Below are 17,526 nucleotides of genomic sequence, written 5' to 3' on the forward strand. Positions count from 1 at the left end.
AGTAGACTGTAATTCAGACATCTATTTGCAAAATAATAGTTTGTTGTTATTGTTTTTCAAAAAGAGTTCCAAAGAACATATTAAACTTCTACAAGAGCAGAAAAAGGTTCTCCTCACAGGTCTCACATTAGCTGGATAAATGTTATTTCTTACAGAGTGACTGCATTTCATTATTTCATTACATATTTGTCTCAGTGATGTTTTAGGCAACCTCTTTCCCTGCACTCTCCACTGCAGTACAGTGTCATTTCATCCTGCAATAAATTAACAGTGATTTTCATCTGTCCAGTGTGGTATTTTTATTTTATTATATTTTAATTATTTTTATTTTATTTTATTTTATTTTTAAAATTTTTGAGAAGCAATGATGAAGTTTTGCTTGCATCACAGTTGTTTTTTATCTCTCCCTTTTCCTCCATAACTGATTCATTATTGTTGTCATGACAGCTAGATGAGAACATTTAACCACCCTGGAAGTGCAGCATGAACAGTGCAACATCCTTTAAAGGTTAAAGAGTTAAATATCAGAATAAAGGCAAATCATATATATGGCATGAAAACAGAATTCTACTGGATATACCAGAAACATTGCGTTGCAAAAGATGGTGCTGTTTTCCTAGAAGATGTCATTACTATCCTTCTGAAGAAACACAGCAAACAAGGTACCAAAGTTTGGCGCATAAAAACACATTTGGGAAGTTCTGTCTCCCTTTACTAAATGTACTCAGTGTAAGTATCCCCTCAATTTTGACAGCTACATTTAGCCTTCAGCTCCATTTGATGCACAAGTGCTTGGGCTCTTCACTACAAGAAAGACATCAAGCGTGTCCAGAGAAGGGCTACAAAGCTGGTAAAGGCTCTGGAACACAGGTTTTATGAGGAGCAACTGACAGAACTAGAGTTGTTTAGTCTGGAGGAGGTGAGGTTCAGAGGAGACCTAATTGCTCTCTACAACTAACTGAAAGGAAGTTGTGGGGAGCTGGGGGTTGGTGTCTTCTCACAAATAACTAGTGATAGTACTAGAGGGATTGATCTTAACTTGCACGAGGGGAGGTTCAGGTAGGAAATTACAAGACATTTCTTCTCAGAAAGAGTAGTCAAGATGTCATCATCCCTGAGGATGTTCAAGGAAAGGTTCAACATGGTGATTAGGGACATGGTTTAGTGAGTGATACTGGTGGTAGGTTGTTGGACCAGATGATCTTGGAGGTCTTTTCTAACTTTAATGATTCTATGATTCATGTCTAACCAACGTATTTTACAAAAATATTTCTAGAGGAGAGATTCATATTATATTTACCTTCCCTCACAACAAGGATAGAAAGAAAGAAAATTTGCTCCCTTTATCATAGAATCACAGAATTGTCTATGTTGGAAGAGACCTAAAGATCATCAAGTCCAACCTCTGACCTAACACTAATGAGTCCTCCACTAAATCATATCACTAAGTTCAACATCTAAACGTCTTTTAAAGACCTCCAGGGATGGTGACTCCACCACTTCCCTGGGCAGCCCATTCCAATGCCTAACAACCCTCTCAGTAAAGAAGTTCTTCCTAATATCCAACCTAAAACACCCCTGGCACAACTTTAACCCGTTCCCTCTCGTCCTGTCACCAGGCACGTGGGAGAACAGACCAACCACCACCTCACTACAGCCTCCTTTAATGTACTTATAAAGAGCGATAAGGTTGACCCTGAGCCTCCTCTTCTCCAGGCTGAACAAACCCAGCTTCCTCAGCCGCTCCTCGTAGGACTTGTTCTCCAGACCCCTCACCACCTTCGTCACCCTTCTCTGCACTCGCTCGAGCGCCTCGATGTCCTTCTTGTAGCAAGGGGCCCAAAACTGAACACAGTAGTCGAGGTGCGGCCTCACCAGAGCTGAGTAAAGGGGGACAATCACTTTCCTGGACCTGCTGGCCACACTGCTTCTTATGCAAGCCAGGATGCTGTTGGCCTTCTTGGCCACCTGAGCACACTGCTGACTCACATTCAGCTGACTATCAACCAATACTCCCAGGTCCTTCTCTGCCAGGCAGCTTTCCCACCCCTCATCTCTCAGCCTGTAGCTCTGCTTGGGGTTATTGCACCCCAGGTGGAGGACGCGGCACTTGGCCTTGTTAAACTTCATACAGTTGTCCTCAGCCCATCGGTGCAGCCTATGCAGATCCTCCTGCAGAGCCTTCCTACCCTCGAGCAGATAGACACAAGCACCTAACTTGGTGTCATCTGCAAACTTACTGAGGGTGCAATCGATCCCCTCATCCATATCATTGATAAAGATATTAAGGAGGACTGGCCCCAGTACCAAACCCTGGGGAACGCCACTAGTGACCAGCCTCCAGCTGGATTTGACTCCATTCACCACAACTTTTTGGGTCTGGCTGCCCAGCCAGTTATTAACCCAACAAAGTGTACACCAGTCCAAGCCATGAGCAGCCATTTTCTTGAGGAGAATGCTGTGGGAAACAGTGTCAAAAGCCTTACTGAAGTCAAGGTAGACCACCTCCACAGCCTTTCCCTCATCCACCAAGCGCGTCACTTTGTCATAGAAGGAGATGAGGTTCGTCAAGCAGGACCTGCCTTTCATAAACCCATGCTAACTGGGCCTGATCACCTGGTTGCCCTGTAGGTGCCGCGTGATGACTCTCAAGATAATCTGCTCCATGAGCTTCCCTGGCACTGAGGTCAAACTGACAGGCCTATAGTTCCCCGGGTCTACCCTCTCGCCCTTCTTGTAGATGGGTGTCACGTTTGCTAGCCGCCAGTCAGCTGGGACCTCCCCCTATAGCCAGGACTGCTGATAAATGATGGAAAGCTGCTTGGCCAGCTCCTCTGCCAGTTCTCTCAGTATCCTTGGGTGGATCCCATCTGGCCCCATTGACTTGCATACATCCAAGTGCTGTAGCAGGTCACCAACCATTTCCTCATGGATCGTGAGGGCCACATTCTGCTCCCCATCTCCTTCCACCAGTTCAGGGTACTGGGTATCCACAGAGAAACTGGTTTTGCCACTAAAGACTGAGGCAAAGAAGGCATTAAGCACCTCCGCCTTTTCCTCATCTTTTGTAACTAAGTTCCCCCCCACATCCAGTAAAGGCTGGAGATTCTCCTTAGTCCTCCGTTTTGTATTGATGTATTTGTAAAAACATTTTTTGTTGTCTTTGACAGTAGTAGCCAGATTGAGCTCCAGATGAGCTTTGGCCTTTCCAATTTTGTCCCTGCACTGCCTCGCAACATCCTTATAGTCCTCCCAAGTGGCCCGCCCTCTTCTCCAAAGATTATAAACCCTCTTTCTTCTCCTAAGCTCAAGCCACAGTTCTCTGTTCAGCCAGGCCAGTCTTCTTCTTCCCCGCCGGCTCATCTTTGGGCACTTGAGGACAGACTTCTCCTGCATTAAGATTTTCTTCCTGAGGAGCGCTCAGCCTTCCTGGATTCCTCTGCCCTTCAGAACTGCCTCCCAAGGGACTCTACCAACCAGTGTCCTGAACAGTTCAAAGTCAGCCCTCAGGAAGTCCAATACAGTGGTTTTACTGGTCCCCTTCCTGGCTTCTCCAAGAATGGAGAACTCTACCATTTCATGGTCACTCTGCCCAAGACAGTTTCCAATCACCACATCTCCCACAAATCCTTCTCTGTTTGTGAAGAGAAGGTCTAGTGGGACACCTTCTCTGGAGGCTCACTAACCAGCTGCATCAGGAAGCTATCTTCCAAGCTCTCCAGAAACCTCCTAGACTGCTTTCTCTGGTCTGTGTTGTGCTTCCAGTATATATCTGGGAAGTTGAAGTACCCCACAAGAACAAGTGCTGACGATTGCGCAACTTTTGTCAGCTGCCTGCAGACCTCCTCATCAGTCTCCTTATCCTGGTTTGGCGGACTATAACAGACCCCCACCAGGATGCTTGCCTTGTTGGCCTTCCTGCTGATCCTAACCCAGAGGGACTCAACCTTATCATTCCCAGCCTCAAGTTCCACGACATCAAAACTCTCTCTGATATAGACAGCCACACCACCACTCCTTCCATGCTGCCTGTCCCTTCTGAAGAGCCTATAGCCAGACATTGCAGCACTCCAGTCATGAGAGTGGTCCCACCACATTTCTGTGCCAGCAACCAAGTTGTAGCCTGCCTGCCACAGGATGGCTTCCAGCTCCTCCTGTTTGTTACCCATGCTGCATGCATTAGTGTAGATGCACTTCAGATGGGCCATTGCCTTGTCTCCCAGCCTTGCCATTGTTACCCCTGGCGCAGCTCTAACAAGCCTTGTTTCAACCCTGTCCCCCTTCCTACCTAGTTTAAAGCCCTCTCAATGAGCCCCGCCAGCTCCTGGCCTACGATTCATTTTCCCCTTAGAGATAGGGACCTGTCTGTGGCCATCAGGCCAGGTGCCGAGTAAAGTGCCCCACGGTCAAAAAAAAAAAACCAACAAAATTTCTGTGTTGGCACCAGCCTCTGAGCCACGTGTTTATCAGGTGGGCTTTCCATGTCCTCTCTGTACTCCTCCCTGCCTCCATAGTGATAGACAAAAACACCACCTGTACTCCCGCTCCATCCACTTACTGTCCCAGTTCCCTAAAGTCCCATTTGATAGTCTTCAAGCTTCTCTCTTCAGTGTCATCACTGCCAGCCTGGACTATTAAAAGAGGATAATAGTCAGAGGGGTGAACCAGGTTGGGAAGCTTTCTGGCAATGTCCCTGACCCTGGCCCCAGGGAGGCAGCAGACTTCCCTGTGGGTAGGGTCAGGCCGACAAATAGGACCCTTTGTTCCCCTGAGAAGGGAGTTGCCCACAACAATCACCCTTCTTTCTGTCTTGGTGGAGGCAGTCCTGAGACGTGGAGTTGACTTCCTTGCCCTAGGCATCCTCCTGGGTAGACTTTCTACCTCTTCCTCACCTACCGGTCTCTTGAGCTCCAGGGCCTTAAACCTGTTGCGTAAGGGCACCTGGGAAGGTGGGGTTGGCAGGGGGGTCATCGCCTGTGATGTGGAGCAGGAAATTGTTTCCATTCCTCCTCAACTCCTAGGTCCCCTCCCTCTGCCTGACAGCAACAGGGCAGGGGGTCCACCCCCATTTGGGGTGTCTCACCCTAGTACCTGTCCTTCAGGCCCCACATGGAGTTGCTCCACAAGTCTATCTCGTGCTCACACTCCCTGATATCCCTCAACCTCTCAACCTCCTCTTTGAGTTCTGCCACCAGGCAGACCAGGTCATCCACCTCCTCACACCTCACGCACACAGTCTCTCTGCCCCCCACAGGTGGTAGCAACAGGCTCAGGCACTCCCTGCATCCGGAGACATGAACTGCTGCATTTTTGAGTGGGCAGTCAGTCTGGATGTGTACAGACTTCCTAGAGAGAGCACTGTGCCTAGTGGAGACCATTGTAGCTTAGCTAGAGGTAGACCACCGTTAGAGTAGTTGTTCATATGGACGGGGGGAGGGAACACTCTGCCCTTCCTGCTCTCCCCTGCCTGCGCGAACTGCTCTGCCACGCCCTGTTTGCCGCGCTCCTGGTTGCTCTCACTCGCTAGGGGCAGCTTTTGAACGGCCAGGGAGGGGGCGCTCATCAGCCTCCCTCGCGGGGGCTACCAGGTCCAGGCGGCTCCCTCATGTGGGCTCGATGCCGGAAAAAATAGCCCTGCATGTCCAATCCCCCGCTCTGCTGCAGAATGTGTCTGCCCCAGAGCCGATCATGGCAAGTGGCTTTATTAGGGTGTTTATTTTTTCCTCTCTATATTTAAGAGAATACCAACTTTCAAGAATCTCTAGTCTAAATGCTTAATAAACCAGTTTAAAAAATATAGGGCATACACAAAATCAAGGCATTACATAAGTGCTGCATATATGTGTGGATTCTTTGCAGCAACAGACCTATGCATGGCATATGTGACACGAAAGCCGGAAAGTTGCCTTTTAGCTTCTAAGCAGTTTCTGTGTCTGAATACTTCTGTGGCTGAACAGATAGGTGTTTTATCCTCCTGACACTGAAGTAGTGGTGATTTTAAAATTATTAAAATTATTTAAAAGCACAAATTAATTTTGTGATTGTTGTTATGATTGTCACAGAAATTAGAGTCTAAGACAAAACCAAAAACAAACATACACACACACACACACAAAAACTTGCAAACCATAAAGTAGATCTTAATTGTAATTGACACCCAATTAAACCACTGCCTGTTCCTACCAGGATCACCCCATGTACATTTAGCCACAGTAATATCCGTATCTGGAAAGGCTATGGCTCCCTCACATCCTCGCATGTTCTTTTGTTTGTTTGTTTGATTGATTGATTGATTGACTGATTGATTGATTGATTGAATTTCACTGAGATTGAATGAGTTTGTATGTTCATGTTTTAACCTAAGCAACAAAGCTGGGAGATGGGAGGGAGGGAGGGGTCAGGAGGAGGGAATGAGAGAGAAGGAGAGGGAGAGGGAGACCGAGACGGAGGCATTCTGACTCTTCACCTTAAGCAAAAGGCTTCCAGAGACTGCATTCCTTAGAGCAAGGGCAAAAGGTCTTGTTCAAGCTGTTCAAATTCAGGAAATGTATTGCGAATTTGAAAGTTCTCTGATCAAGCAAGTCCAGTTTTGGAATGAGAGATAGTTTCAAATTAAATTTAATTGTCATAACCAAGTTGCATCCCTTTCCCAATTCATATTGTACTAGATGTCATTCAGATAAAAGGAAGATTGGCAAAAAGCCAGCAATCTCACCCAGCCAAGTCCTGACTATTCACAAACACTAATAAATAATTAAACTGCAACCTAGCAATGAAATTCTTGACTGATGAGTTCAGCTGCTACATCCTTCCATGCCAGTAGCAGATCCCTGTTGCTGGAGTACACATGACTGGTTAGAACCTCTGACCTCTGGCCTCTTGTCTAATAATTAATCTGTGACTTTCATGATACAGGTTACGATTCACCTGAGTATGGCTACAAAGGTAGTTAAAGTCTGAAGTACCCGCCCCATGAGTAGAGACTAAGAGAAGCTTCGGGGAAGTTTCTCTTGTTACCTTCAGCTGTCTGATGGGACAACACAGAAAAAAAATGAGACTCTGACATGTGCAGGATGAGGATGAGAGGTAGCAGAAACACAGGAAAATCCAAATGGATTTGAGGACAACACTTCACAATGAGGTAGTCAGTGAACAGACTTCTACAGATGGTGCAGCTTCAAGTTTGGAGATGGGGTCTAAGAACAGACAGGGTCTAAGAAATCCTCTCTGGGGGAAGGGTTAGACTGGGCCTCCAGAGCTGCCTTCAATTTGAAGTTATATTGTGATTATATGATTGAAATTGAAATTCCACTAAATGCAACTAAATACAGTATTGTCAGATACAACTATATATATATATAAAAATTAAAAAAAAGACCTCCCCAAAATTCTAAAAGCCATATAAAAGGTAAACATTTACTGCAAGATTTTATTTATTTATTTATTTATTTATTTTCTGGAAAACATGGTCTTTTATTCTCATTAACTTGTGGAAATTTGACTTTGTAAACTTTCTCTGCTTTGTGGACATAGTTACATTTTTACTGAAAATACCTTAATAACGTAATTCTAAGGAATTTACTTAAAATATTCTTCCTCAAAGAGCGTAGTGGTACTAGATGTTATGATTTTAAATCATCACTAAAATCATAACTAGAGGTTATGATTTTAAAATGAAAGTGTAGATTTAGATTAGAGGTTAGGAGAACATTCTTCATGCAGAGGGTGAGGAGGTACTGGAACAAGTATCTTACAGAAGGTGTGGGTGCCTCAAACCGGAAATTGTTTAAGGCTGGGTTAGATGGGGCTTTGAGCAACCTGGTCTAGTGGGAGATATCCTTTCCCATGGCCAGGGGTTGGAATTAGATTATTTTTAACATCCCTTCCAACTCAAAGCTCAATTCATGCTTCTATGAAATTAATTTTCCAAATTTCTGGCCAAGGAGTGAAAACTGACAGAAAAGTCGCTTGCAATGTAAACTTTCCAAACTAAACAGAAAATGAAAGACTATGCAAGATTTTTCTAAATAATTGATTTGTATTATTCAATTCTAATGGGGAAAAATCGTTTTCAATATATTTTAAAGTATTTTAGACATTAAAAAAAAAAGAAAAAAGAATGTTCATAAAAACTAATAGAAATCTTTGTTATCTATAGTGTGTATCATTGTGACTTCTGAAGATCATCTAATACAAACCTTCCAGGCAGGGTTAGCTTAAACAGGTTGCACTGGCCTGTATGCAGTTGGTTTTTGAATATGTCCAGTGACAAAGACTCTACAATCTGCATCCAAGACAACACAGAATCTTCAACATAAGGCCAGCATTAGTTAATTTTCTGTTATAACAAAAAGGGCATTAATTCACTTGCAGAAAGATTATTTTTTCTTTATATGATCCACTTAATATGATGTACTAAATAAAATACTTATATTTGAAAACCATCAATATGTTTAGCAGCTGTGATAAAACACCTAGTCCACACAGAAATCTACTTTTAAATTAGATTTTGAGGCAGTTGTCTGTATTCTTTATCTTATAAATATTCAGTAGAAGCAAGTAAAGAAAAAAAAATGTGAGGCGGTACTTTTATACAAGCAGCTACAAATCCTCAGAGGCATTTCTTAAGGCCTCTTACAAAGCTTTCTGCATTAATCAGTCATAAACTATATAATAAAAGAATTAAAATAATTGAAAATAATTAACTCCCCTTCACACAGTAAAGATTCTATAAATATCTGAAATAAATTTCAGAAAATGTGAATTCTGTTGGAGGCATAGATTTCACTTGGCTTATTCCCATACAGCAGGAAAAAAAAAAAAAAAAAAAGTAATCATAAAGAAGATAACTCAAGTATATATTATGTATCTTAAATCTTCATATATTTTTGTGTAGACATGAAGACATGAAGATAATCTTCTTAAAGAAGTGTCTAAGATCAAAGCTCATATGAGATGAGCTTCAAAGCTCATCTCATTCAAAATATCATTCAAAATTTCCTCTTTTTTGCTGTAGTTAAATCTCTCTTTAGAGAAACTAAAGTGTCTTGTTTTTTGTTATTTTTGTTGTTTTATTTTGTATTTTCTGTTGATGTTGTTGACCCCTTCTTTCTTCTTTATATATTTATATTTATATTATTTATATTTATATTTGCTGAGTTTTTATGTTTAGTTTCCCAAAGTGACCTCCATTTAAAAGATACAACTCCAAAGGAGCATGTTTAGCAAAACATACTTGATTCGCCAAATATTGCTTAGGATTTGCACTCCATGGGAAGGAAACAACTTGCTTGAAGACATCTTATTGCATCTTTGTTTTATCCACAGTTTGGGTGGAGAGGGTAGCAAAACTTAGACTGCAGAGAATAAATACTCTTTAAGATACAGTTAGGAACTGATCCTTGAACATTCTAAGAATGTGTATGCAGCCCAAGATATAACCTGAAGTCCTATAAGGTGCCCTGTGGTTGGCAGCATAATGGAAATGCCATTTAGCAAAAAGTCTACCATAGAAAAACGTTTGATAGCAGGGAAAACAAACAAACAAACAAACAAGAAAACAACAACAACAACAAACCGACAAAATATAAGAAAACAAAACAAAACAGAAAACCACTGTTAATATTGTGCCTTTGAAATGTGTCAATATAAGGCAGGATTAGGTTTATGACCTACTTGTGGGTCATAATTTTATGCAATAGTGACAATATTTGATTGTTGATTTTGATGCATTGACACTGTTCAGAAAAAGTCCTTCTATAGTAAGATTCCTGTGCAAACAACTGAGAAATTACAGACCCCTATTTATTGTAATTTTTGCAATAATCTGCTTCGGGATTTGATATACAGATAGAGAATAACAAATATATCTCTGAATATCTCTGTATTTTGGGCTTTTTTCTTGTCAAATCTCTAGAGTGTATCCAATAAGAATTGCCTTCAGTGTCTCAATTTAGAAATAAAAAGCCATGTCAGACTGATCAGTTTTATTTTCTTTTTTTACACCACAAGGAGGTGCAATTGAGCTTTTCTAACAAAAGTAGGGAAGTAGGGGAAGGCGTTGGCCTTTAATGCTTTTTTTTTGAAACATCTTTTTTGGCCTTGGATGAAAACAGGAGATAGTAAGCATTCCTTTTCTTTTAGTTTTAGCCGAGTAGTTGTGGCATATTTTTTGTAACGCAAATATACATTTTTTGTTTCTCATTATTGTTTCAGTTTTCATGCTAACCTCACATCCCATGTGCTGCTGGTTCTCACGCAGGAAGAAAAATGGATCATTGAGAATGCCTCCAAACCAATGTCCTGATGCTGAGGTTTTTTGCTTGATGAAGTACCATTGAATTGGAATAGTTAAAGTAAAGAAGGATGAAGGTCATGAGACAGTTCTACACTGTAAGGAAAATACTAGTTCAGCATAAAGCTGCTCATTTCTAGCTGTCAATATGTTGAAGTCATTAATAAATATCTGCATTACTTTTTTTTTTTTTTTTTTTCCCATTCATCTGCTCTTTGTTCTTGTGCATAATACAAAATGAAATGTCTTGCATTTTGGTATTGTACTTGTTATTCTGCCTTAGTTATGGTTAACATATGCTTTATGCAAACGTGATCAATTCCTAGTTGATAATTTAACAAGTTTAAATAATATCTAGAATGTAAAAATATTGATGCAACCTCCAGGGAAATTCAGTCATATTCGTATTTCTGTATAACTGTATTTCTACAAGACATCTTTTCTTGTAGGAATAAAATAAATTTCCTTCCTGTACTAAATTTTGTCTAATATTCATGATTCTACAGAAAACACAAGGGGAAAGCATAATGTCATGAAATGTCTGCTGTTACAGCAATACCAGTAGATCTGATGAACACAAGTTCACAAAACATTTCAGAGTCTTTGAGATTGTGTCAGAACACAGTGCCATTACAGACAATTGTTAATGATAATGCGTAGTTGCTATTTCTGCATGTTCCTTCTGCTGGCTTCCAATAATCTCCACTGTTGAGATCATTTCCTCTATCTTTTCTCCTTTAATACTTTTTCTACTTTGGAACTAAACAGTTAACCAGTTCTCAGTACTATAATAAATAAATAAATAAATAAATAAATAAAAATATTATAAATATATATGCGTTTATATATTTAAGCCTTTTTCACCTTTTCTAGCAGATGGAAAACCTGAGAACGGAAACAAGGACTTCAGCAAAACCACTGACCATATCTGCAAGAGCTGCATGTATGCACCATTTTCCTTAGAATTTGAGTATTTGTATTTTTGCTCTCAATCCCATACTTCTTTTGATCAGCACTTTATTCTGAATTAGCAATTCTCTTAGCAATTCCTTTGAAAGATGCACTAACAAAACTAATCCAACTGAGATGAGAATATCTGTACAAAAAAAAAAAAAAAAAAAAAAAAAACTTAAATAGTGCCTTAGCTATCACATTTTTATATCAGTGTTTAGTCCACATTACTTTGTTTCCTCTCACACCTCTCTACATATTTGGAGTGTGCTGATTTTCATTGTTTCAGCTATCTGCTCTCAAAGCTGAGTTTTATTGTTTCTTCTATTTACTCTGTGTGAAAATGCATGATTGCATTGCCCTGTGACTTTTCACTCAGCTTTTCTCTACAATAAAGCTATATTCCCTTTTGTTCCTTGTACCTGTCATAATTTGCTTATTTCTAAACTTCTTGAAGTTAATAGACTCTATTTATTCACTCTTTCCTGACAGAAACTAATTTATATCATTCTGTTGTTTTCAAATGTATCTTGTTGATTTCAAAACTCTGTTCAAAAAATTGTTGAGTACATAATATTATTTTTTTTAATTCTTTTAAGGTTTTCAGGAAAAAAAAAATAATGAAATCAGCTTCATAGAAAGCTGGTCATCCACTTTATTTCATTTTACTGATCTGTTTTTCCATCTTTCTTTCTCCAAAAGCTCGATGAAAACTTTTTTTTTCCTAACCACCCATGACAAAATTCTCCAAAATAGACAAAATAAAAAAACACACACACTACCTTTAAGAAAAGTTATTTGTATTTTTTCTTTTCTTGTGTTCAAAACCCAAATGTGTATTTAGAAGAAATGTCAGTTCTTATTCACATTTTCAAGAAGAAAATAATAAACCTAGACATACTCCCTCTGCACCCCCGTCTCCCGTTCCCACCCCCCCCCCATCGATTTGTCTAGTAAAAACCATATAAGAACTAACTTAACTAAGATATATTAATCTCATATGAAATTAAATTCAGCTTGGGAATATCAGAAATAATCAGAACCATCAATAAGAAACATCAGAAACAATGTCTTTGGGTATGACTACATTGCCAAAGAGATTTCTGATTTATTGATTGATCACCAGCCCCTGCTCTGGTTTGTTTGCATTCTGTCTCTCATTTGAAACAAAATACTGAGCTTCCTCTGTCACAAAGGTACGGTCTACATCTTTCCAGGAAAAATTCCTTGTAAAAAATCCTAAAGAAACTACAACTTTAAAGCAATCCTGGCAGGCTTCATTTCTGGTCATTTAATTGTGTCATAGATACTTGGAGAAGAGGAAAACAGCTTCGTAATATTTCAAAAAATTTGGATTGAAAATGTATGCATAGAAACCTACCTGTAAGTGCATGGGGGATTCATCTACAGTGTGGCTGGAGCAACTCTGCATTTCTAAACTTAATTTTAAGTATTGTGGTCAAAAAATATCATTCAAGATTGAGAGACATTGTTTCTCTGGAAAAGATGACTTAAGGTATCGCAATGAAATGTGGTAATTAGGAAAAGGAAGTTGTTTTGACAAATGGTGTCATTCAAAAATATAGTGTAAATGACTACATTTTGTGTTCAGTTAGAATAAGCTGTGGAATATGAAGTCTTTGATGGGGGGGGAGGGGAAGAAAAAAAAAAAAAAACAAAACACCACTTCTTATACTTCTAGTTAGGGTTTTCATTGTGGGTGTAGTGCTGTGGAGAGAACTTAATAGGAATTTTGCCTCAGGCTAACTTCTCTCCACAAACAAAAAATGCAATTCTAATGTTTCCAAATGCCGGGCATACTTCGTGTTGTGTATTAAAACAGCCGCTTGTGAACTTTGATTGAACAGACCCTTGTGAACCTTGATTGGCTCTTTGTGGTGTATCATAAAATATGAAGATACTGTATGGAAACTACATGCTGGAAATGTAAGCCTCCAGGTAATTTCTATCTAGTTCTGCAGTCATGTTGTTAAAAGGGTCACTTGTTATTGTTTCACTTGACCTTCATTGAAATCTGCTCTACTACAACATCACTGGATGCAGTCCAAGATGTTTTATCTTTTAGCCAGTTCAAATATGCCTAGTCATGCAGTCATGCTGTAATTATTCTTTATCTCAGTGCAACACAGATTGCTGAAACGAACTACCTCTTGCCCTTACATTCTGTTTAGACACATCCACTATGTGAGAAAGAACGTATAAAAAATTCCTTATACCTTATTTTGCATAATTTCTGCAGGAACCCCATACACTCAAAGTCCTCAATGAAAAAACACTTCAGCAGTCAGATTATTTTCAGTCAGTTATCCATTCAAAGTCTCATCCTAGAGGTTCTCCAGTTTTATAATCTTCATAGACGAGAGCCCAAGGTTGCATGGTCATAAATGGCCATAAATGGCCATAGTGGATTTTTAACTTCAGCAATTCAACACAGATTACTTTAAATCTCTAGCATTAAAAACAAACAAACAAACAAACAAAAAAAAAAAAACACTTGTAGAAGTCCTAGTTTCTATTGACTTGTATGTATCTCATTATCTTAGTTTCTTATTTACTTTGCTCTGCCACTGATCTATGGTTTCTGATTCACCACAGTGCTACACTACTCTTATTCTGAATACATAACTATGCCTAGAAAATTAGAGTAACACAGTAGGGTTACCAATTTTTTGATTTTTTTAATATTTAAGAGTGTTGAATAATGTCATAACCAAGTCATTTGACACACATAAAGCAAAAATACATAGAAAACTTTTATATTGATTTTAATTGTGGAAGTGTACCACACTGTGAGATGAAATCTGTGCACAAATATGAAATACACTGATCTGATCAGCAAGTTATGTTGGAGCTTTTGTTAATCATTGGATGACCTTTTTCCTCTCTCTGTATGTTATTGAATTCCAAGAGACAGCAATATTAGGAGGAATTTCTACAAGCAGTGGAGTAGGAGCACTTTAGATTAGAAAAACTGTAATAGCTCTAGCAAACGTAACTTTTCACCTCCAATTTGTCATTTGCTTTTCATCACGGTTGATGACAGATAATAGTTTTCTCATTTAACTTGAATCTTCTATGTGGAATGGAGAATGACTGTTGCTAAATTTAAAGGAAAACCTTCTAAAGTAAGAACAATAAAAAGTATGGCTTTTGCAGTTGGTTGAAAATTTTCATCTAGAAGTATTTTCAATTGTTTTTTTCTCTTGAGGAAGAGTTGTATAAACAGCAAAAGATTAAATTATTTCAAAATATTTCAAAATATTTGATACTGCATGGTGTAAGTTTCATGTAATAAACAAACCATTTGCATTTCACTGATTTCTTTCTTGTTTTCTACAATATTCTCTAGAGATTTGACTGTAGTTCAACACTGTTCCATGTCATATTGAAGTAAAAAAAATTATAAGAAATTACACTGCCTGAAAATTTGATTCTCAGAACCATAAGAAAAAATATAATAGATTAGCCATCATCTTATTCTTTGAAAAGTTTTCTCATTGGTAATAATGTAGTACTGGATAGCCTGAATTCAAAAAACATTTAGGATTTTATGAGATATCACCTTAGAATCACAGAATCATTGAATATCCTGAATTGGAAGAGACTCACAAGAATCATCAAGTCCAGCTCCTGGTTCCACACAGGACCACCCACAAATCAAATTGGATGTCTGAGAGCATTGCTTAAATGCATCTTGAATGCAGCTTGAATGCATCTTAAATGCAGCTTGGTGCTGTGGCCTCTTCCCTGGAGAGCATATCTTCCTTAAATAATGTGTTGTGTTTGGAGCATTATTTGAGGCAGGGAAAGGATAATGTGAGGAGAGGAACTCACACATGACAGGGAGGTTTTAGTACCACAGAACGATGGGTTTCAAAAGCAATAAGCTGAGACTAGGAGAAAAATTGGAGACTCATTCAACTATCTCCCTTTGGGTTCCCATGATAATGGAATTAAAAGAACTGAGAATGTTTTATTCTCCACCTTATAGCAGTGGCTGGGTGGTTGGAAGTGGGAAATAGGAAGAAGGTTATTATTTTCTATACCACTCTATTTCCTTATCTCTTGGTTAGCAAAGCCCTGGTCACTTTCTTATTTGAATACGTTCAGAAAACCTGAACTTGAAGGTCAAAAGAATTTTACCTTACTCCTTATTGAGATTGAAAGTCTATGGATTATAACACATCACATGCCTTACAAGACAGTTTACTGAATGCTGTTTAGTGTAAATCAAGACATCCTGCAGTTCTATTTTTTTTTATTAAGATGTTGTCTTTGATACATTTAGTACTTTGCTTTTATTCTTCAGACACCTTCTTCAATTAAATGGTTTCTGTACATTTGGAAAATATCTACTTAAGTACAGCAAACATTTATACTTATTTAATTGCCATGATGCATTAAGATAGATTACTTGTTTATCTGAGATGCAAACACTTTTTTATGTGCAAGCATATACTTGAAAATCTGTCAAAAACATCAGTTTTAGCAGTCAGTTCAGTTTAGCAGTTCACTTGTTTGTTTGTTTTTATTTTGTTTCATTTTATTTTATTGAGAATGGTGAGCCCTTGATCTCTGGCTACAATCTTTTTCAAATTAATTTAAAATATTTTATTAAACCTATGCTCAGTCAGGAATCATTTCAGGAATCATATGACTGAAGAAATACACTTGCAGACATCAGATTATTCATGTTAGGAATGTTCAAATGTGAATTAGTGAGCATTAAGTTTACCAACAGACAAAAAATAAATAAAATTAGAAACTTTTGTAAAAGAATGGAAGGGAAATACTGAAAATGAAATCTAACAAGATAAGGAATTATAACCTGCAAATTAAAACCCAGCTAATCAATAATTATTTTAATACACAATTGAGTTGAAGTAAGCTAATCACATAATAAAGCAAATTCTGTCTGTGGTATTCCCCAGTTTATCATCAATGAAACAGTACTCAGAATTACCTTGAAAAGAACAAGCAAATTACTTTCATTCACTCTTGAAAAAGAGTGTACATGTATACATGTACATGTATATATGTAGTATGCAAAGGAGAAGGAAATGTACAAGGAATAGTTTGGAAAGGAGAGGGAAGTGCATTTTAACAAATTCCTTGTTTCATAGCTTTTTCAAGGTTAAACAACCCAGACAATATATTTCTATTTTAAACCTTCCACCTATTTATTATTATTATTATTTTTTTTTTTTTCTACAAGAAAGTAGAAAATCTCTATAGGAAAGAGGAAGAAGATTTTTAGATGAATTCACTATTAAGAGAGCAGGTATCAAGGAATTTTAAAAGAAAAGAAAATCAATATACACAAAAATATAGAAAACTCATAAATTTCAATATTTGCAAACTCCCCATTAAAATGACAAGTAATTTTAATATATATATAATATTTGAGAAAAATGAGTTTTCTAGGAACAAATCCCAACTTCTGTTGAACAATGTGCACAGAAAAACAAGTAAGAAAAGTCATTTAACATTAATATTTTTATTAAGGCCTTGAGTATGACAAAACAGTAATAGTAATATTTTTCATTACTAAACACTGGTCAATCTCTCACTTATTAAAGAAGGTATGTGCAAACCTTGCTTAAGCAATATTTACCAAAAAAAAAAAAAAAAGAAAAGAAAAAAAAAAAGTTCCAATTTTTAAGTATACTATTAATCCCCATAGCAAGTGAAGTACTCAATTCTTTGGCAATACATCTTCATCCTAAATTTTATTTTACCAAATTGTAAACTGATCTTTCAGTCTTGCTATTGGAAATTAAAATGAACTTGTCTCTGGTCATGTTTAAATGCTATCTAATTTGCTAGAACATAGTTAAATCATATTTGATCGTGTGTTTTTATATTTATTTCATATTTATAATTCTAAAACAACTACAGGATTTTATTCCTTGGTGATTATGATTTTCTTTTTTAGATCTTAATGACAGGTTGGAATTTTTTGGTCAGCCACCAAAATTAGAGGTGCACACACAGGCTAACTGGTCTTTGCTGTGAGAGCACCAACAGCAAAACTGGAATTGAAGTCTGGCCTATAATTTAGTATGTATGTTAGCTCAGGACTTAACAACTGTTAAGTCTCTCATACTTTGATACAGACCCCTTTCTTGTGTGTTATTTACAGCTGTTTAGGACCCTATTCACGACACTAAAATGAAACAATAGGCAGTAAGGTAGTAAAGAAACTGCTTTTTCTTGTATAGTTTTGAGTTTTTTATAATCCTGTTAGAGAAAACAAAGGA

The 17,526-nt window shown here is 38.1% G+C and overlaps 1 long non-coding RNA gene across 1 annotated transcript; it reads left to right on the forward strand.

Moving 5' to 3' along the window:
• The first annotated feature begins 7,000 nt into the window (after positions 1-7,000).
• LOC106017343 (uncharacterized) lies at positions 7,001-14,443 on the forward strand. Its single transcript, XR_001190754.5, has 3 exons — positions 7,001-7,141; positions 10,216-10,392; positions 11,168-14,443. It is a non-coding gene; the product is annotated as an uncharacterized lncRNA (long non-coding RNA).
• Positions 14,444-17,526: the final 3,083 nt, after the last annotated feature.

Source organism: Anas platyrhynchos, chromosome Z, assembly GCF_047663525.1.
Source record: "Anas platyrhynchos isolate ZD024472 breed Pekin duck chromosome Z, IASCAAS_PekinDuck_T2T, whole genome shotgun sequence".
Taxonomy (NCBI): domain Eukaryota; kingdom Metazoa; phylum Chordata; class Aves; order Anseriformes; family Anatidae; genus Anas; species Anas platyrhynchos.